General features: G+C 40.0%; 2 long non-coding RNA genes across 2 annotated transcripts in view; both read left to right on the top strand.

The window, feature by feature from the left end:
* The window catches only part of LOC148091797 (uncharacterized), a 283883-nt gene extending 272316 nt beyond the window's left edge, over nucleotides 1-11567 (top strand). The window contains exon 3 of the long non-coding RNA XR_015715434.1: nucleotides 11388-11567. This is a non-coding gene — a long non-coding RNA (uncharacterized LOC148091797). The remainder of the gene's footprint in view (nucleotides 1-11387) is intronic.
* A 3903-nt stretch (nucleotides 11568-15470) lies between these two features.
* The window catches only part of LOC148091798 (uncharacterized), a 146261-nt gene continuing 140262 nt past the window's right edge, over nucleotides 15471-21469 (top strand). The window contains exon 1 of the long non-coding RNA XR_015715401.1: nucleotides 15471-15553. This is a non-coding gene — a long non-coding RNA (uncharacterized LOC148091798). The remainder of the gene's footprint in view (nucleotides 15554-21469) is intronic.

Here is a 21469-nt window from a genome sequence, read left to right on the forward strand (position 1 = left end):
CCATCTTGGCACTTGAATATCCTGTCAGTATTTTGCTAAAGCGATGTTGCTGATGTAGGTAGAAAACCCTTGAAATTTATGTGTTCTACAATTTCTTACATTTTGTTGCTGGAACACTTTGAAGTCCTCTGATTTTGTACAGAAACTGTCAACATAAGGGACCAACTGGTGATTTATAGATAGAAATGTGAGTCTAAGTTTCTATGTTGCCAAGCTGCTCTTTTTAAAAGCACAGTGAATTGCAGGAGAAGTAAATCTGTAGAACTGGAATGCTTTCCCTTTTCTCAAAGTATGAGTGATAAGCAATGTTCCCCTTCAGTGAGTGATTTTTGTTGATCTCATTGGTATTTGTACTAAAAAATGTCTCATCCAAGTTCTTAGTTATCTTTTTTTTTAAGAAAAATAATTTCAGCAATCTTTTGGGGGTATTGAATATTAAATATCCGATCCATTCTTTTGCATTTTATGACAGCCTCTAAAATTATATGCCAATTGGTACTGCAGCTACAGCTTTGGAGACTAATAGCTCATAGAAAATATGAACTTGATCCAAATTGAAATTATTTCAAAAGCTACATTATATAATAATGCTAGGGATATAAATGCCAAGTAAAGAAAGGGAGTCATGCCTACCTGCTTTGTAAAAAACCAAAAAATTAAATTAGGATTATGAACAGAGGATCTATAGTTAAAGTGCCGTAATGAGAAGATAACATCCCATCCCCCCAGCAGTAGACCGAAGCCAGTTTTCCAATCACAACGTAATGACATGGACCTCCAGAAAAGGAGAAACAGAAATTCACTGTCTCTTTCTCAACATTTCCCCTTCATATAGTGCCATAATCTCTGGCTCTCTTGTCCTCATTCCAAAAACAACAACAAAAGAATGAAAGCAGAAGTAGCACAGATTTCCTCTCCATTTTCTAAGGCTCAGATCCCTTCTGTCCTCTTTTGTAATATCACTCTTGACTTCTGTGACCCACACTGTTGTTTTTTTAGCTCTTGTTTCACATTTTCACAGCAGTTTAGCACTAACTGTTGGATTGTTTTAGTTCTTCTAACTGAATTGTAAATTCTCTAATATCAACAGCTAACACCAAGTGTCTGTAATGTATCAGTGCCTAGTTGATGTGTCAACTCCTTTCATCCTCACATGACTCTGTTAGTATCCCATTTTAGAGATGAAAAACAGGCTCAGAGAGGTTAAGTAACTTGTTCAAAGTCACAGCTGGCAAGAAGTAGAGCTCGATTTGGGTACAGAGTCTATTTTCTTAATCTGAATGCTATGCTCTCTCAGAAACTTCCATACCTCTTAGAAGCAACTTACCTCTTTCCTGATACCTCCTGGGTAGCAGCGAACTAACATATCTGGGTTCCAGGTATCTATAGCCTGGTAAAGAGGAGGTGACTCTTTGGGATTGGTCATAGATAGAATAAATTTGTTTCTCCAACTTAACTTTGGAAGGCAGTGTAGTCCCTTGGAAAATATGTTGTCATTCTCTGGGACCCTTCAGATGGTCTAAAAAGGGCTTGGTCCAGCCAAATGAGGGTGAGCATACTGAGTAATAAGGGCGGAGGGCCACAGAGGGCAAAGATACCTACAGCTACAAACCAAACATGGTAGCTAGTCACCTGCTACTCTCGAGGCCTGAACAAGCTATTACAGTAAGTTCTCACTTAATGTCATCATTAGGTTCTTGGAAACTGCAGTTTAATAAACATCGTATAATGCAACCTGTTTTACCTAAGTTAATTGATATAAACAAGAGTTTATTTCCTACAGCATATTTCAGGTTACAAAATATTACCAAACTTCTAAATAAAGATCCAAAACACTTCTAATATTCAACATTGAAATAAATATGAGCTATACATAGATTTAAGGAGGATGCATAAAAACAAATAATTGTTTCCAGCTCGCTTATTCTAGTTCAGGGTGTCATGCGGCTGAAGTCTAACCCAGCAGCTCAGGGCACCAGGCGAGACCCGCCCTGGACAGGACTCCCTTCCATCACAGGGCATATCGCATCTACACTCAAGCAGACGGGGGCAATGAAACATGCCAGTTCACCTCACATGCATATCTTTGGGATGTGAGAAGGAACTGAAGTACTTGAAGTACCATGCAAGCATGGGAGAACCTGCCAGTGCTACACACACAGTGGCCCTGGCCAAGAACTGATTTTTCCCCCTCATCAGTATTATAATGAAATGATGTTGAACAAAATAATGTTATTTGAGGATCTACTAGATCTGAATTGAGATATACTTAGGATTTCCAATGACTGTGATACGGCCTGTTACTAAGAATGAGCAGACAAGTGATTGCCTGTCAAAGTAGCCAGTCCAGAGACAGAAGAGGGTTACCCGCACTCAATTAAGTGTAGAGGGTGAGTGAGGGATAAAACTACTATTTTATGTTGATCAAAATCTATATATTTGAACATGCTGGTTACTCTTATTTAACTTTACATTTATGACTATTTTATTGAGTTAACCTTCTACTAACATCCCCTGGAATTAATACTGTGTGGAACATATTTTGAAAAATGCTGTTGAGTTTGTAAATAGGAGAGCTGTTATAGGAATTCGATGCAATAGTATGCTAAGAGGGAAACTCAGATTTATCAAGTGCCTCTTGTGTAGAGGGCTCTGTGTTCAGTGATTTACAAGTCTTGTTCTGATGTAATAATAAAAAGGCTATAAAATAGATATTACCCTATTTTACAGATAACTCAGGAAGACATTTTATTCTTGAAGGTTACTGGGTACTCACCACTGTATATTTTTTAATTTCCACTTTTCAATCACTATCAAACTTTGGTATCATCCCTCCTACTTTTATAGCTGATGAAATTGAAGCTTATAAAGGTTTTATATCTTATATCTTATTCAATGTTACTGATCAACCAGAGCTAGGATTCAAACCTAGTTCTAATTCCCACACCAGTGTTCTTAACCGAGTGATTCAAACCCTTGAAATTAAATTAAATTCAAGAACATAAAGCATTCAATGAATATTTCGGGTATAGCAAAAGTTGTGATCATGGCCCAAGGGCCATATGGAAAAGAATGAAAATTAGTTCTGTACTAATATCCAACTGTCAACTTCACATCTCTGTTTGTCTAAATAACATGGCCAAAGCTGTATTTTTAAATATTTTCTTCCAAATCCGCTCTACCTACAGCTTTCCTCACCTTGGTTGATGGCAAATTCATTCTTCTACTTGCCCAGGCTAAAAAACAAACAAACAAAAAAACAAACAAAAAACTGTACTCATATCAATTATGCTAACAGAGAATAGAATATAAACACTTGTTAACTGTGTGAAAAGGCAAAAAGTGGTGTAAAGAAGGTAGAAAGCACAGGAAACAGTGACCATGGCTGCAGAATCAAGGAACAGGGTTGGAAATATTACACTTGGTAGCTTAGGCCTCTACAGAGGGGCACTAACTGGAAGGTGCGGGTGCTTCTGAGAGAGTGTGATGAGGCTAGTTCTGTGAGTGCTAGAAAAGTTGCTAAGGGAAGGGATTACTACTACGGCTGGATTGAGCAAGCATTGCTGGGTCAGGAAGCAAATAGGAGCCAAACAGGAAGGATCGAGTCCTTTCTCCCCCTTCTACTGTGGCAGCCCCTCTGTTGGTAGAGTCAAACAGGGGGCAGCTGGCAAAGCAGAAACATGGCTCTCAAGAGTCCTGGTCCAACATCACGGCTCACCATTTTACTAGAATAGAGGCCAGAGTCCTCCCTGTGACCCACAGGGCTCTATATGAAAGGTCCCCAGATCTCCAACCTTGCCTCCAACTCCTTCATTCCTCCCTCTCTCTGCTCCAGCTGCTCAGCCCCGGCTGCTTGCTCCCCAGACACACTTGGCATGCTACCTTCCGAAGGCCTTTGCTCAGGCTGCTCCCTGCACCCCACTGGAATGTCCTTCCCCCAGATATCTGTACAGCTAACTCCCCCGCCCTATCCAAGCCTTTGATCACGTCTTACCTTTCCAAGAAGATGTATCGTGACAACCCTATTTAATGCAGCACTCTGCCTACCCACCCCACCTTGCTCTCCCAAGGCTCTGCCTCTGCTGTTTTCTTTTTTCAATAGCACTCATCACCTTCTGTCATACTGTATAAGTTATATAGATATTATGTTTATTGTTATAGCCTCTTTCTTGACTGCTATCAGGTAAGCTCCAGAAGAGTGAGGATCTTTGTTTCTTCGCTACTATGGCTCAAGCATCTAGAACAATGCCTAACACATAGTAGGCACACATTAAATATTGACATGAAAAGACTCCTAACTTTAGTCAGCCCTGCAGAGTCATTTATGGGAATGGGGAAAATGATCTTAAACTCTGAATGCTCAAAAAGTAACTCATCTAAGATATCTAGACTCACTGAGACATTTGATAGTTGTTTTACTTTATAAGTACCAAGAATGTGCTTTGCTTACCCTAATATGCAGATCAATTTGCTTTTCTTGAGTTAAGCTTTGCAGAAGTAGGAGAAAGTCCTTAAATTCAGCAGTTTAATAAGGGGAAGTAAACTAAAATAAAGTTTTTGTCTCAGATAACCATGAAGGCCAATAGTTGAGCTGATTGCTTAGCAAAATATATGTGTATAACATAACTATTGTACCATTGAGATAGTAAAAACCAAATCAGTATTTTCACTAATGTATTCCTAATTATTTTCCATAAGTCAAAAGGGACCAAATTTTAGTGGACTGTTTTTTTTTTTTGGCCTGAAAAAAAAGTAGCATTTTAAATAATAAAAGTGGTAGGAACATAGCTATTTGCTTTATAATATTTCATTAACCTAAACCAATCTGTTTTATGCACTTTTTCTAACTGCATATTGTATTTCACAATAGAGGAATGAAAAAAATGTTTTGAAATCATAGATAGCAAAACTTTCATGAACACAGAGAGAGAACACAAACTGAGGTAGAGCCATAATACTATTGTGCTTTGAGACAGTCTGTCAAATTTGCTTCAACATCGCAAGTCCCCTTGCCCTCCCACCTCTGTGAATTGCTGGTGTGAAGGTCTCGCTGGGCCCCAGGGAGGGTGAGCACCCCAGGGAGGGTGAGCGGGGGAATGCTGGGAAGGCCCTGGCAGGAGGTCGAGCTGTGTCAGGCGGCACACAGCAAGGAGACAAAGGCTGCGCAGTGTTCTCTCCTAGACAGGACAGGATCACACTCCCTCAGAGTGATTAGCCTCTGGGGTACTCAGTAATAACAGACTCATGTAGGTTCTTAAAACAAAGTCACAGCTTTGGAGAAGCCAGTAACTTCTGGCCTGCAGGAACCCTGGGAATCAGCTCTCTCCCTCACAGAGGCCTGGGAGGGCCTGGCTCCCCACGAGGTAAAGGAAAGTTAAAGAACTCGCCCTCCAGCCTACAGAATAAGGAACAGATGATGCCCTAGGGCAGATAGGGCCGTCCTGGGCAACCCTGGGTATGTGTTTGGAAGCCAGGTGGGAGGAGGAAAAGTTGCTGCAGAGAGAAGAGGGCCAGTAACTTGCTGATGGAGCAGCCGCAAAGCCCTAGCAGGAAGGGAGAGGCCCTGTTCAGCCTGAAGGCAAAATAAACTGACAACTGGGCCAGGAAGACAGAACAGAGAGAGAAGTCAAAATAGGCATACCAGGAGCTGTCTCAGCAGGCCTAGGCTGAGAGAAATGGAGCCTCCCCTCAAATGCATGTGACAAAGGCTGTCCATTTCTCCACCTAACAGGAGAAACGGACAAGAGCCATGGAAGTGCTGCACAGAATCCTATCTGGGTCACTTATTGTAATACAGCATGTAAATACTGCATGAGGGTGTCAGGCGAAAGAAAGGGAGAAAGAGGAAAGAAGAAAGGAAGAGAGAGAGAGGGAGGGAGGGAGGGAGGGAGGAAGGAAGGAAGGGGAAAAGGGGGGGGAGGGAGGAAGGGAGGGAGGAGGGGACGAAACTCCATGATTTTTCTGAAGCATCCAGCTTTACTAAAATTAATAACTTCTGTATTTTCATAGAATCTGCAAGTCCCTCTCACCACCTTGCTTTACCTCTTATCTGAGATATGTTAGAAAGAGGTCACGTGGAATGGCCCTGGGAGGTAAAACTATAAAGGAAAGCCAGCCTTCCGTGCCCCAATAACCGCCTTCCTTCTTCCCCACCTGTCCTCGCTCGCTCCAGTCACACACACACACACACACACACACACACACACACACACACACACACACACACACACACACACACCCTCCTCTTTTTGGCTCCATTTCCCTTCCTTGCTTCCAAGGAAAAGTTACTTCCTTGAAAATAAGGAAGGAAGAAAAGAACTATATAAGGAAAGGTGTGGGTTTTTTTTTTTACTTTAAAGATATGAACCCCAACCCTTTAGAGATAGGTGCTTATCTGTTCTCCACGTCCAGTTGGAAAACCACATTGGAAGAAAGTCTGGTGAGAGCATGGCTGGACCACTGGCTTCTTCCTTGGTAGCAGGCTCCAGCTACTCCTTACTGATGGTAAATATATTTTGCAAACTTGGCTGCTTTTAACCAAGAATCTTTTCCCAACAGAAATATTCATTGGCAGTAGAGAGTGTGTTCCCTGAGAGCAATTACATTTGTGATTTGGGTTTCAAAACTGCTTTGGGCCCTATCTCACAGGTTAATCTGCTACAAACCCATTACTATATCAATTATTCTCAAAACATTGCATAAACTCCATTTTGGATACTTTTGCTTTTGACATATCCTTCCCAGAATGCTCTCTTCTTGATTCTTGATTTATTTAAATTATATTTATTTAAATTATACCCCTTTCTGCAAGTTTGAATCCAAGATTTGTCTCTTCATGAAGCTTGACTATTGCAGCTGCACAGTTAACAGATTTGGGGGGGGGGGGAACTAACCACCCACAGTGCTCTTCTCTGGAAACTACATTACCCATAGCCCTTATTGAAGGGATAGGTCAAGTTTGTTCCTCTGTGGTTTTCTTTCCTATAACAATGGGCTAGACCAGAGGTGGAAAACCTGCTTCACTGGCTGGCTAGTCAGTGAGGCCAACTCACACTCTCTTTTGAGTTAGAACTAAAAGACACAGAAACAGAGATTTCAGCCAAGTGTGCTTCTAAATTTTAACATTTTTTTTCTCTCATTCCCCAGGAAAATTTTGTGGAGCTTTAGTTTCCATATTTGTATGATGAAACATTGGTTAATTATTAACTTTTCCAAATATAGAATTTATATTAAAATATGAAAGAAGGATATTGAAACTGTTCATGACCCTCCTCTTTCTAACTAAAGATTTAGATACACACACTTCATCTGGAGTAGACAAGCTTCCTCATTTGAGAATCAGGGCTGCAGTTGGCGAGTGAGAATATTGGATGGATACGATGAAATAAACCTGGGGTCACCACCGTGCTGGACCAGGTATTAGCCATGGAAGCCAATCTAGTGAACGATTAGACAGACAGTGTCAGGACAACTAGAGCTGAAATAAAGCACGTGGAACCTGAAAGACGGAGTAAGACATCTGTGACCCTGTGAGACCCAGAACTGATTCTGTTTCTGACCTTCACCCAGTTCCAGTTTACTGAAGAGCCAGCTATACTTTCATTTTTGTGTTTGGAAGCCTGCCTTACCATACACTCTCCTTCCTACTTGGTGCAGAACTCAATGGCTCCTTGAAGTCAAACCAGGCTGAATGGAAGGTATCAATAATATATGGTCTGACCTTCAAATTATTACAGCAACTGATCTAAAATCTGTGATTTGACGTTTGAATAGAGTAATTTTGGACTTTTGCTGATTTTTAACTATGTATACATTTTGTCTAAACATGCTATCACTTAAAGTATTAGATTTTAAAGTAATATGATGTATATCATGAACCATACCTTTGTTGTGTGGTACTTGCTTTTTCTTTCTGATATCCTACCAACTTTTAGTGTCTGTAAGGCAGATGATGTGGTTATGGATGTTTGTGAACTTGAACTGTGCCATCATCGTGTGATAATTATAGCATTCTTGAATGAGAGAGAAAAAATCATGACCTACCTTTTTAACATTTAAGGTTTAAAAATGGAGGAAAATGATAATTTCATGGATTTTCCATTCTCACACTAAAACTATGGGACAATAATGAAACTAAGCATTCATTGTAATAATTAAAAATACTCTGGAAAGAAATCTACAGAAATGTTTGGAGCTCTTCCAAAATATCAAACATATAATCAGTGGAAATGCCAAAATGTAAACTCAGCTATCTTTATCATAAATCTAGCATTGTCTCCAACAGTCCACAAAACAATCTTTGAACCAGGACAAACTTGATTCTATTGTTGTCTTATCTACTTTATAATGTGGTATTTATTATAGCCACTCACAAACTGTTCTCCAAACAGACAGGTATCTAATATCAAATGCCAGGAGGCCAAAGGTTGATCCATAGAGATCAAAGCAATGTCACTGTGGATGTTTCAGTGGGTTCCTAACCTGGAGAGAAAAGGCAATATGCCAGTCATCAAGACTCAGAACAAATAGGCTATAATTCACCCTGTCCCCTTAGTTTGTGTCTTTTCCCTTTTCTTTGAGCTATCTTAGGAAAATAATATGTTTTGTGTATAATCCTCACTGACTAGAAGGAGAAAGTTTCTTAATATTTTTTGTATGTCTTTCTTAACTCCATGTCCAAATACACCCCCCACTCCAGCCATACACACACTTCTTTTAGATCCTTCTTTCTCTTCTAAATTTTTCAATATTCATATCGTATTATAATTATTTCCCTTTATAATCTATTAAAACATCAACATTATATTTTTGAAATAAGTAATTATTCAGAAATAAGTAAGATAGATAAAGTTATTTACTTTTGATAAACAAAAAGTTTGATATAGGGCTGTCTGAGAGCTATGTCATCAGGACACTTGTGTTAAACCAAGATGCAGTATATTGTGCCTACATTCAAATCTCAACTCTCCTATTTATTTGATATATGCCATTGGGGAAGGTATCGACTTTAAGCCTCAGTTATCATATCTGTAAAATGGGGATCACAGTGGTATACCAGCCTCATAGGATTATTGGGAAGATTAAATAAATGTAAATAATGTACAATAGTATTTGGCAAATAGTAGGAATCCATAAAATGTTTAGCTAGTATTATGCTACTAAAACTTAATTAAAAGTTGTCTAAATTAAAACAAAGAAAAAGAGGTACAAATTTAATAGTTTTAGTTTGGCTCCCCTTCCTTTAATTTTTATCCTAATCATTTTATTTGACTTTTGGGTGACCTAAGCGAATACTTTCTGCTATTGAGAACCAAAATGATGAGGATTCCTCCCTATGCTAATGACATGTTTTTGTTGTTATGCTCTAGAAGTAGCCTTACTAGACAAAACAGATTCTACTATCTAATTATTCGGAGAAAGGATAATTTAAGATTAAGTATAAGTAAACCAAAATTATCAGCTTTAAAAATATTCTCTGGCATTTAATTGGCTTTTATTCAAAATTTTTATGTGAGGGTCAAATCATTCAGTCACCCAAAGGCATGGTTTTTAATTAGTTAATCATAGAGGCCTCACAATTATCTAAATTGATTAAAATTTGATATGGTAGTATGCATCACTGATTTTTTTTTCCCATTGGTGGTAGCTGGCAATCATACCTATTTTGAAATTTTGCATCTAAAATATATTATGATAAAATAGTATGGCATGTACTATAGTCTCAATTGCTATCCTTTTGTCAACATGTTGCGCCTTCCTATAAATATTTTTTTGATACCAAGTGATAATCCACGCTAGCCTGTTTTGGGGGTAACTCATTAGTTTTCCTTATCTGTGTCCCTCCCACAACCGACTATCAAATTATATGGTTCTCCTCTCAGTTGTCAGTATAGAATATTCTTGACAGAGATTACAGCCTTGTATTTTCTGTAGGCCCATTCGAGAGAAATATTTCTCTAAAGGTTCTAAATGTTATTCTTAGATCTGGCCAGATGATCAGAACTATGTACCAGAACTGCTTTTCACTGTAATGCCAGCAGACTGCACTGAGCAAGGGAGGTTTTAAATTACAGTCTTTGGAGGCCGTAATACTATATGTGTGTCTGTGGGGATCTTGTCTATTATGTCCACCATATCTACAAATAGACAAAAATAAAAACCTTTTCTAGCAATGTACTTATGTCCTGCCTGTCCCCAATGAAGTTGCCAATTCATTGTAGACAACTTAATCATTTAGGTCAGACAAAACTCAGGATTTTTGGCTCCTGGTAAAGGCTCTAAATAAAAATCCTTCCCTGTAAGAGCTATTTTTTTTGTCTGTCAATCCCAATCTGATTTATCTAAAACATTTCTTAGAGTTCAACTGTCTTACAAATACCTTCTAATGGGTCTCACTGTTTGGTTTCTTTGGCTTATCACAAGTGCTGATAACTTCTTGTATACATTAACTAATAGGCCTCTTTCAAAGTATGCTGACATTTAGCTCAGTGTTAAATGTTTTTAATGAGCTCTACACCGACCTCCTCCAGCCTGAGTTTCTGCAAAGGAAGTCCATTTTCCCTATAACATGGAGAACTAATGGTATTGCGCATTCCAATAAATGTGAACCAAGTCTGTATTCTAATTGGATAACTTCAAACCAAATTACTATCGTGAGACAAAACATTCTAGTGGCTGACTACATTATTTTACTTTTCAGCCAAATATTTAGCAACGCATAGACAGAGCCTTTGTGTCAAAGTATTCCAAGTGACGTGAAGAGTTTAACAACTGTTTGAGAAATTTGATCTTTGGGACAATTTACTCATAAATTGGGGATGGTAGTGGTATTTATCAGCCCAAATTTTCTCAACAAATGCCTCAGTTTTCCCCTTCCCATTTTAAGCTTCACCTTAGGGAAAATGCCTCTGGAATTAAACCAAGTGAGGTGAGAGAGCAGCAATGGTTTAGTCAGGTTCTAAAGTATAAAGTTCCTACTGTACGCTAGCGATTTTCAACCAGTGTGTGACAAGAATTATTAAAACATGCATACCTGACTAGTCAGGGGTACTGACCTCTTTTCCCTTAGATTGTCAAATAAAAAATGACAACAGCCAATGCAACCATAGCTGTCTGGTGTGAATGAATCAAAATTATATATATATATTTTTGTCAGATTGGCAAAAAATATATATTTTGGTGTGCAGCAGAACAGCAGTAATTAGTTTACACATGCCGTGAGATGAGAAAGGTTGAAAATCACTGTTCTACGTAGTTGAACCAGATGAATGATTTATGTTTTATGTCGTGCATGTGCGTGTGTGCGGTGTGTGTGTGGTGTGTGTACATGTTGCCCTTCCTTTTCTTCTTTGAAATTTGGATGTGTGTATAATGACTTTCTGTTTCAGCCCTTCATATTGAACCCAAAGCACCTGACAGCTGTTTGTCGACTGCTCTTCTTGGTCACTTGTTCTCTCAGCCACCGCAGGTCCACAGCCTACGGGCAGGTGAGAGCGAGACCATCGAGAACAAACATGCCTCCCTTCTTTCTTTTCCATCGCGTCTCCTTCACTGCCACTGTTTCTTGATTTCAAAAAGCTACTCCAGTTCACTGCATGCTTATTTCTGGGAAGGGGGAAAGAGTGAATAAAAGTAATACACTATATATACAGTATCTTTAGGGAAAAAAAATCACATAAATATTTTACAGACTGTACAGTAAATAATGTATACATTTAGAAAGGCAACGTAAATATTTTATAGACTGCAGAATAACCGTTGAGGTTGAAATGAAATCACCGTGTTTGGAGAAATACAGTACGCTCTAAATTGTGCTGTACAGTTTTACTATAGCTTAGTGCCGTGCACTTCATAAATCACCGCATTCTCTGCATTACCTGCAAGTTCAAGAATCCCAGCTGCCACGTGGGTTCCTCCCTTCTTCTTCTGCTTTGAAAGACCCCCATCCCCCCCTCACCACTCAAGGCCCTGCTTTGAACCATGGCAGAGTGATCAATACATTCTCCTTGAGAAACTGAACAAGGGCATGAGAATGAACTCACCCACATCACCTAATTTTCATGGGGAGGGGGGTGAGAAAACGGATCAGGAATGGACGGAGAAAACCCCGAATGAATTCCAGATGTAACCTGAGTCTCTGCATGTTTTTTCAGGTGGCTGAGGACACATCATCTTGGTTTCCTGAAACCCACTCCTTGCGAGTCTTGATTGGCCAGTCCAGGGTTCAGTTACGCATCGATGCCCTTGTGATGCTTAAATATTATAATATTTACCAGACTGTGTGAAAACGACACAGGTGTGTTCTGAAATATGGATAATAGAAATAATATCAACATATTCAAAGGAAGGGCAAAAAGAGTGTCTCGCGGCTCCTTTTCTAGCTCATTGAAACAACTGGAATAAAAAAATAATGTGGTAATCTAAGTATAATGAAAATGTTTCTACTATTAGTTACCTGGAGATCAGGAGGCTTGTCCCCTTTGTGTTTTTTAAATGGCTGCAGTAATAATCTCTAAAAAGAAACCTACAAGTTTAAGGATTATTGAGAGTTAGTCAAACAATAAGGGAAACAAAAGGGACCTAAAATGACTGAAAACAGCAAAGAACCCAGGAAATGAGGGGAGAGATGATATATTAGAAACCACAACAAATTTGAACTGTTAAACAATTTTAAAAGGGTCACATTGAAATACCATAAAGGGGAGAGGCTTAAAGCAAAAGACAGCAAAATGTCCCTGAAGTTAGTAGTTCAAGCGTAAGACCACCTGGGTGCCTGTTTTAAATGTAGATTACTGAGCCCCTCCTCCCCAGAATGCTCATGAGTTTATGGAGCCAGGGAATGTGCATTTTTGGCCAGCTGTGTAGGTGATTTGGGTGCAAGTAGGTTGTAAGCCACATTTTGAGAAGCCCTTGATTATCCTAGCAAAAGGTGAGGGCAGAGAGGGAGGGGTGGAGGAGCAGGAACGGTTTGTGAATCTGCAAGGGACCAGCTAAGCATTCTACCCCATGCTCCACATAGACTATTGCAGATATGTGGCACCAAAAAGCACTGTAGTTGTATGTAATGAATGCCATACAACTTTAAGGAGGTTAAATTGAGTTCAGTATGCAAGAAAAAAAGAGAGAGGTGGAGGAAGTTACATTCCAAGTGAATGCGTCTCTAAAACAGGGTACTTATGGTAGGTCTCATGTTCCTTCAGTCGCTTGTTTGTTCTTTAATACTTTATACCTTACCAACAAGCGATGGATGGTCTCACTGTCAATTAAACTCCTCTTTAACTCTGAATCGATGATGATTTGGGGCACAAAGAAAAGACATTTGTTTTCTTTAGTGATATGGGAGCATTGCAAGAAGATACGTTGACACTGTGAGAAAAGAGAAAGCAAAATACAAAAGAGATATAGGATGTTCTAGTTACTATTTGTTCGACCCTGGTGACTCAAAGCCACAACCACTTTATGATATTTCACAGTGGTGTGGGTCAGGAGTTTAGGCTGGTTCAGCTAGAGAACTCTTGTTTCTCACCTGCTATCGGTGGTGGCTGTCAGATGGAGAATAGGCTGGCCCAGTGACTCCAGGATGGCTTCATTCTCATCTCTGCCTCCTTGGAGGAGAGGACCGGATGCTGGGCTCAGCTAGCACCGTCAGCTGGAGCATCTAAATGTACCTTCTCCAGTATGGCAGGCTCAGGGTATTTGAACTTCCCCCATGGTAGCTCAGAGCCCCCAGAGTGCCTGTTTCAGAAGAAACTGCCTGTTTCTTAAGGCCTAAGATGGAAAACTGGCACAGTGCCCCTTCTTTCATAATCTATGGGTCAAATCAGTCACAAAGCCTGCCCAGATTCAAATGGGAAGGATATAGACCCCCCACTTCTTGAGAAATGTCAAGGAATTTGCACCCAGATCTTAAATCTATCACAGAAAAATGTTTTAGAAATGTAGGTAAATGTTTCTTTCTTTTCTAGCACATCAAGGGCTGAACGAGCAATTATTACCTTCCTTCCCCTCCAACCTCCTGAAGGTGAAAAGCCTTCAAGTGATAGTTAAATTTAATAAGTCAGTATGCATATAATTCATTCTCTTTCCTCACTAATACTCTATGGAGTTCTCTAAAGCAAAAATACAAAACTGTGTTTGGTACAGTGACCAACTGGTACATGTTAATTTGCTTTGAAGTATATTACAAGTATTATGATGCTAATAAGTAACTAAAAAGATTTTTCAAATAATTTATTTATTTTTTAAAAGTTAAAATTCACTTTCACTCACATGTCGAGTTACATATATATAGTTCCTAGAAATCTCCTCCAGTATGGGGTAAGCCTGTGGGAATGTTCCAGGTAGTTAGATATCACCAGGCATTACTGGTGGTAAGGAAAAAAAAATTCTTGAAGATGCAACTTTTCAGCTGAGATCCAAAAGATGAGTGGCAGTGGACTGTGCCGAGTTAAGTGTGTTTCAGGCAGAGGCAACATGTGTAAAGGTCTAGGGGCTGAAACAGGCTTGTAGGATGGGGGACTGAGTCTTCAACCCCCCAGAAAACCCCCAAGAAATTGAGTTTAGTAATTAATCACTACAGTCTTCTCTAAGTCTTATCAGATTTACAAATAATTTGGAGAATTTGCAGGTTTAGTCTCATCTTCTCTCTATCTACTGTGTTCCTTTTAGAGATATACATGAACATTGAGAAACAGCTAATAACCAGGATTTGGGTTAAGAGAAGACAAGATCTTGAATACCATCATCAAAATGATATGCTGGTTTTCAGTTACTTTTAATATTTCTAATAAACTTTAGTATAGAGTTGTAAATTTTTTCTTCTGGAATATCTCATTTAATTAAATGTCTCCTTATTTTCCAGAAGGTGGTACTGAGAACCAGAGAAGTTAAGTGACTGGCTGACCAATGGCTGGGAGAGATCCTTCATTGTCTTTTATTTCCAGGTCACCACGATCCACCATCTGTCACGGGATGAAAGGATGAGATTCCTGAAATGCCACTTCCAATTTTAGAGAGATGAAAAAGGAAATCAAGTTCTGTTGCAAGCATCACAGGTTGGGTTCCCCAGGAAGCAGACTCTGAGACAGAGACTAGCGTTTGTTAGACAGTGCTTTCAGGATCAACACCTGTGTGGGGAGAGGAACAGAAGCAGGATCGATCAGTGGAAAAGTTGCAGTGCGGTCACAAGAGCACCAAGCCTTTACAGCCCCGCATCGACCCATTATTGTGTTTGGGCCGCCCCAGAGAGGAGCAGGTGGCTCCCATCAGAAGATGCAGTTCCCAAACGTGGCTAACAGCTGAGTGCGGGTAACCAAGCCGTCCCAGCAGCCGGGGTATAAATACCCTTCCTGAAGCAGCGAGGATACCTGGGCAGCACAGCACAAGCTCTGGGGGGGGAGTACCACCGCCTGTGACCACCTCCACCGAGACCACCGCCACCAAGCCAACATTGGGCCATTTCTCATCTATTGCAACAGCCCCCAGATGGTCTCCCTGCCTCAAGCTTTGTCCTGCTTCAACACATGAGCCACAGATGGAGTCCACCCCTTAAAACGTAAGTGAGATCATGTCACTCCCTCGCTAGTAAACTTCCAGTGAGTTTGCATCTCACACACAGTCAAATCCAAATCCTTTGCCACAGTCTTTAAGGCCCTACTTGATTCAGCCTCTCCTTTTTTTATTTTTTCTTTTAAGTACAATGTAGAGATTTTAAGTGTACAGTGGATGAGTTTTGACAAATGCATACACCCATGTAACTACCCCCAATTAAAATATAAAATATTTCTTCCACTGCAGAAGGCTCTCTTGTGTACTTTGGCAGTGACCTGTCTTCCCACCCATCTCTCACCCCTGTTGCAGAGGTAACCACTGCATTACTATTTTAAAAGTTTGCAACAATATAAAACAACAGATCTGATTAAGAATGCCTAATATTTCTAGTTACCAACTAGGTGATTGACCTCTCTCAGAAGGTAGGCAGGGAGGACAACTTACCGATATTCAGAATCAGTTCCTTCCACAAGGAACACTTTGTTAAACCTCTATCACCCCTCAAGCCAGTCCTTCACATAAGGTGGTATAATGGTCATAGTTAGCATTTTGCAATGGTTACAGAAGATTTGGGTTTCCTTCCCTGGTGTGAGCCTGTATGTTTCCCTGTGTGCTTTATAAGGATTTTCTGGTTTGAGTTTTCTTTGCTCGCAGGATTGTAAATGTAAAAGAATCAAATATACTCCTTCAATGACAATCATGTTGCTGCCACTCTTAATTTTGAGCAATAAATAACTTTAGAGTGAATTACACTCATGCCAGTGCAAAAAACTATGATTTTCAATAGGTGATGATGTTTAAAGGGTTTGCTATTGTAGTTCTTGTCGGTGATTCTGGTTTTTGTTTTTTCTTTTTTTTATGAGGTGGGTTACAACTTAGAACTAAGTGAGATTTCGAATGCTTCAAGCTTATCCCTTTGGATGTTTTACCACATAGCAAATCATCTTAAAATAACTTTGCTTGCAGCCAAGGGAATGCATTAGCCAATCTTTATAGCATTTATCCAAAGATCTCCAAAGTAGCTTGGCCAGGTTGGGGAGAAGACCCAAGAAGAGGGGAAGACAGGACTGGCGGTGTTGGTACTGAATTCTTGGTGCCCCAGTATAAGTATCCTGTTTGGGAAGTCACTGAGCTTGCAGTTGGGGGGAACTGGGAAGGAGTTTGTCTCCAGCTACCAGGTGATTATTCCTCGCAGATAGGACAGGCATACCTCGGAGATGTTGCGGGTTCATTTGGTTCCAGACAGTCACAATAAAGAGAGTCGTAATGTTTTTGCTGGTGGAGGGTCTTGCCTTCCATTTGTAAAAAAACGCAACAGCTGTGAAGCACAGTAAAGGGAAGCACAATAGAAGGTAAGCCTGTATCTGAACTCCTTACAGATTTGTTTCAGGTGATTTCCAGTTTGATGATGTTTTTCATGGGGACTTCTGGGACTTAAATAGAATCCTATTATTTATAGGCAAGGTTGTACCAAATCCACAAAGGAAACAAATCACATTTACCTCTTTCAAATTCAAACTCACGTGAACAATTAAATTTGTTGTATTTGAATATTCAAACAGTTCCCACCAATACATAGTTCAGACCAGCACTACTGATAAAAAGATGTTTGCAACTATCAAAGCTGCTAATGAACTCCTTAGCCCATCACTCAGGGAAGAGTTACACACTTTCTTCTTAGAAGCATATTGGAACTTAGCATATTTCTCAGGATTATCCAAGGGCATAGTCCTGAGAACAAAATGCCTAAAGTAATGAAGATGCTAATATTTGAATGTAGTTACTATACAAGTTGACTGCACAGCCATTAACCTAGTCACATGTCAAATTTGTATTAAACTAGAGAATGTTCAGATAGAGTGTGGGTATGCGTGTTGGGGGATAATACAAAAAACAAGCCCTGCAGATTCAAAATGATTGAGTTTACGTTTTATCTGCTTTTATTTCATATGTTTCGTGAAACAGTACTTAAATTTTCAGCATTAGGGAGTTTCAGAATTTCCACACAACAGGTGAAAGGAAAATTACAGGCTGTCATTTAGTTATGTACTTCATGCTACATAGAGTATCCTAGAGCCTTGGTGGCAGAGCAGCCCCAAACCTAGTGGCTTCACCATTTTATTAGTTGACGGTACTACTGGGTGGGTCTTTTTCTGGTTCAGGCCAGACTCTGGGTTTCATCTGGGTTTGCTCACGTGTCTGCAGTCATTTGGCAGGTCACCCGGGGCTGGCTGGTGCCGGAGGACCTCACTCACAGGTCTGGTGGCTGCATTGCAATGTGTGAGGTGGAGCAACGTGGGTATCTTGGCTGCCTGCTTCCGATCACCCAGTGGGCTAGCCCAGGCCTGTTCATGGGGCAGCACGGCAGGGGCTCCCAATCCCATGAAGAAAACGCACTTGAAGTCCTGTTTTCAAATTCCACTGACCAAAAAAGTCCTAGCTGAGCCCCAAATCGGTGTGTGCGGGGACCACACAAGATCATGGATATAAAAACAAGTGAAAAGATGAGGACCGTTATTTCATTAACCGAACACATATGAAAATGTGAGTTCAACTTCAATAAAACATGGAAAAATGGAATTAAAAATTGAAGCATCGCTTTGAAAGAACTGCCTCTAAAGGTGCGGCTTCTTTGAATGATGCCATAGGCTTTTCTCATATCACCCTATTTTGTTAGGGGCTCAGTACTTTTCCTATTCCAAGATATCTACAAATCACATTTTCCACCATGTCTGCCTACCAGGGTAATCACCATTTTCCCTTGAACTTGGATCCTTGCAGACCTTTTTCTTTTATTTTTACATAACATGAGTGTATGACAAAGATAGTATTTGCCAGGTTTGTCCACTGTAAAGTGACATCATTTTCCCCTTCCCAGGGTCTGGTCATCTGAAACAAGCCGCTGTGCCAGGGAGGGTAAGGTCCGCCTCCTGGCAGGCGGGGGCGGGGCACGGGGTGGCACTATGTACATAAACTGTTTGGAATTCTTCTGAAAAGGCTTGTTCCGTCTCTCCTACTTGTTTATTCAGTCATTTATCTATCTCTGGGTGGACTCCTGGAGGTTTATTTTATCATTGGGTTGTACCCAATACTGCCTTATGTATTTCGTTGCTCAGATTGTTTCAGCTTTGCCCCTGGGAGCTCTTTGAGGTTGGTCCCTCTGTCCTTGCGATGTTATCATTTGTGTTTCCAACACTTCCTTATTTGGGGTCACTACAAGACACTACATTTTGTATTTTCCTCTTTTGCCTTTATATTTGATGTATTTCATATATCTCAGATGATTTTTCTTTATATATTTTAGATGTGTGTTGTATGAATATTCACAAGTGTTTTTCCCAGTCTCTTGCTTTTCACATAATTTCAGTATCATTGTAATAACGCATATTTTTCTTTAAGTTCTTTGGTTGTTTAAAAAGACCTTCTTTACCACTTTGGTCAGAAAAACATGCTCATTTTTTTTCTTTCTAACAAATTGACAGCCTTGTTTTTACTTTTACATTTTTAATCCATCTGGAATTTATTTTTGCATATGACATTAGGAAAAGATACAGCTCTATTCTCCCCTCCCTTCCCTACACACACACATAGATAGACTGTTACCTTAACATCATTCTTAATTGTTTAGGATTTTCACTTCTACTGTTTATCATACTCACATATAGTGAGTCTGTTTCCAGCTCCCTTTTCTGCTCCCTCGATCTAGTTTCCTACTCCTTTACCACCAATACCACACAGTTTCAATTATTATATCTTTGTAACATGCCTTGATTTCTGTTCGGGCATGGACTTTCTTACGTATAGTAGGTTTGAGAAACCCAGTAATCTAATGCAGGGTTTCTGCAGCTTCAGCACTATTGACACTTTGGACCAGATAATTCTTTGTCACGGGGGCTGCCCTGTGCATTGTAAACGATTAGCAGGATTCCTGGCCTCTACCCACTAGATGCCAGTTATCACTTTCTCCCAAATTCAAAAACCAAGCCAGTCTCCAGATGTTGCCAAGTGTTTCCTAGGGGACAAATCTGCCACCATTTGAGAACCACTGGCCTAATGTGATGAACAAGACTGTTTGGAACCCTGCTGTAGATTATGGTATTCTTGGGCATAATAATTCTGGGCACATGGGAGAATTGCACATCCCTACCTTCTTGAAATTAGGCTTGGATATATGTCTTATTTGGCCACTGAAGTAGGAACAGACATGGTATGTGTCCCCACTAAGCAAAAGTACCTAACAACCAATGTTCACTTTTCCATGTTCTCCTTTCTTCCTGTTACGGAGAGGGCAGAATTGCATTGACTTGGGCTTGCAGAACCAGGGATTGCTTTTACCAGTACTTGCTTTTATTAGTATTTCTAAAAACATTTTGTGACTTAGCAATTAGATTTATCACATCTGAGGCCTTGCTTACTGGCCGTATTCTCAAAGTGGAGGGAATAAATTGCATTCAACAAAGCAGTACAATGCCCTCATCAGAGGTTTCACAGTACTTCGCTGTGTTCTCTGCGGAGCCCTTCCTTCATGTACTAATCAAAGTTTTGCATAATAGAGTGTCTTTATTTAAATGTTCTATACTCTTTGCAAATTGTTCCCAGTGCCAGTGAGACAAATTCTCAGGAATTACTCTGTGGAGAGTTTGGATTATTCAGAGAGCCTCCAGCTCTCCACACACCCTTTGGAGCCAATTTTCTGGAATGGAAACTGTCTCTCTAATTTTCTAAATTGGTAGGTGTGCACCATTACTCACCAAGCGAATTTATTGCCTAAGAAAGTGGAAGCAAATGTCACTGGATTATGCCAGGTATAACTCCAGCAGGTGTACGGCTGTTCTGCCCAGCTCCATCAACCCATTTTCCTTTCATTCTTTGGCACCCATTTGCCAGAGACTCTGTATTTGTGTCACAATCGTTTGCAACCCAGTTCCTTGGGACCCTGACAGGCAATGTCATTCTTACTTTAAGTGGCTTCAGTAAACAAATGAACTTAGTTCTATGGTGGGAGACTTAATGGTACTAAAATTTCAGTTGCTTGAATGTCAGCATCAGGACTTTTGATCACTAACATTGAGTTGGTTTTTCATGGGTCAGAACTTTGGAAGCATTTTAACCCAGCCACAAGGAAATTTCTTTGAAGTTGTTTGTGAATATTGTGGACAATAAAAAATTATTTTAATCTTGATTAAGAGACAAGCAGCTCTTTCCAGACTTCCTCAATTCGAGAGTGCTTGGCATGTAGTTGGCTTTCAATAATCTGAAGTGAAACCACCAAGGGTGCCCCTTCATTTTTTATTCTCAAAACAGAGACATGATGGTCTTACAAAGGTCTCTGCACTGAGAAAGTGAGTAGTCAAAGCTCTAAACTATGCTTTTCTGGAGGGTGGCACACTATTGTTTAAAATAACCCTTCTGTGGCTCTTCTAGATGACAGCATGGAATATCTTCAATAGGAAGTGTGGAAATGTGACTCTGCATACTTTTATTACAGTAATTATGATAATTGCCAATTTATGGTGTGTTTACTATGTGACAAGCACTGTATGTTAAATGCTTTCCTGGATTAACCACTATAGGCTCCAGGAAAGCAAAATATAGCACTGCATCCTGGATAGGTAGAGGCATGCACACATGTTTGGTACTTGGGAGTGTTTCAGAAGTACTTGTTGAATGAATGAATGATTACAGAATCCCTTTCAATCTTCATCCTGTTGCCAATTTGCCAATGAGAAAATTAAGCTCAAAGGTCACACCTCTGTAATAGTGGGATTTGGACTCAGGTTTTCCATCCAGAAAGCCTATGCTCTTGACCCCTACAGTATCCATTTATTCATTCAATTTTAACCTGCAGAAGAACGTAGAAAATTCAGGGAAGCACTTGCACAAGGATTTACTGTTTTCCTAGCTTCCCCCTGCCCCCTTA

Source organism: Miniopterus natalensis, chromosome 12, assembly GCF_054644295.1.
Source record: "Miniopterus natalensis isolate mMinNat1 chromosome 12, mMinNat1.hap1, whole genome shotgun sequence".
Lineage (NCBI taxonomy): Eukaryota > Metazoa > Chordata > Mammalia > Chiroptera > Miniopteridae > Miniopterus > Miniopterus natalensis.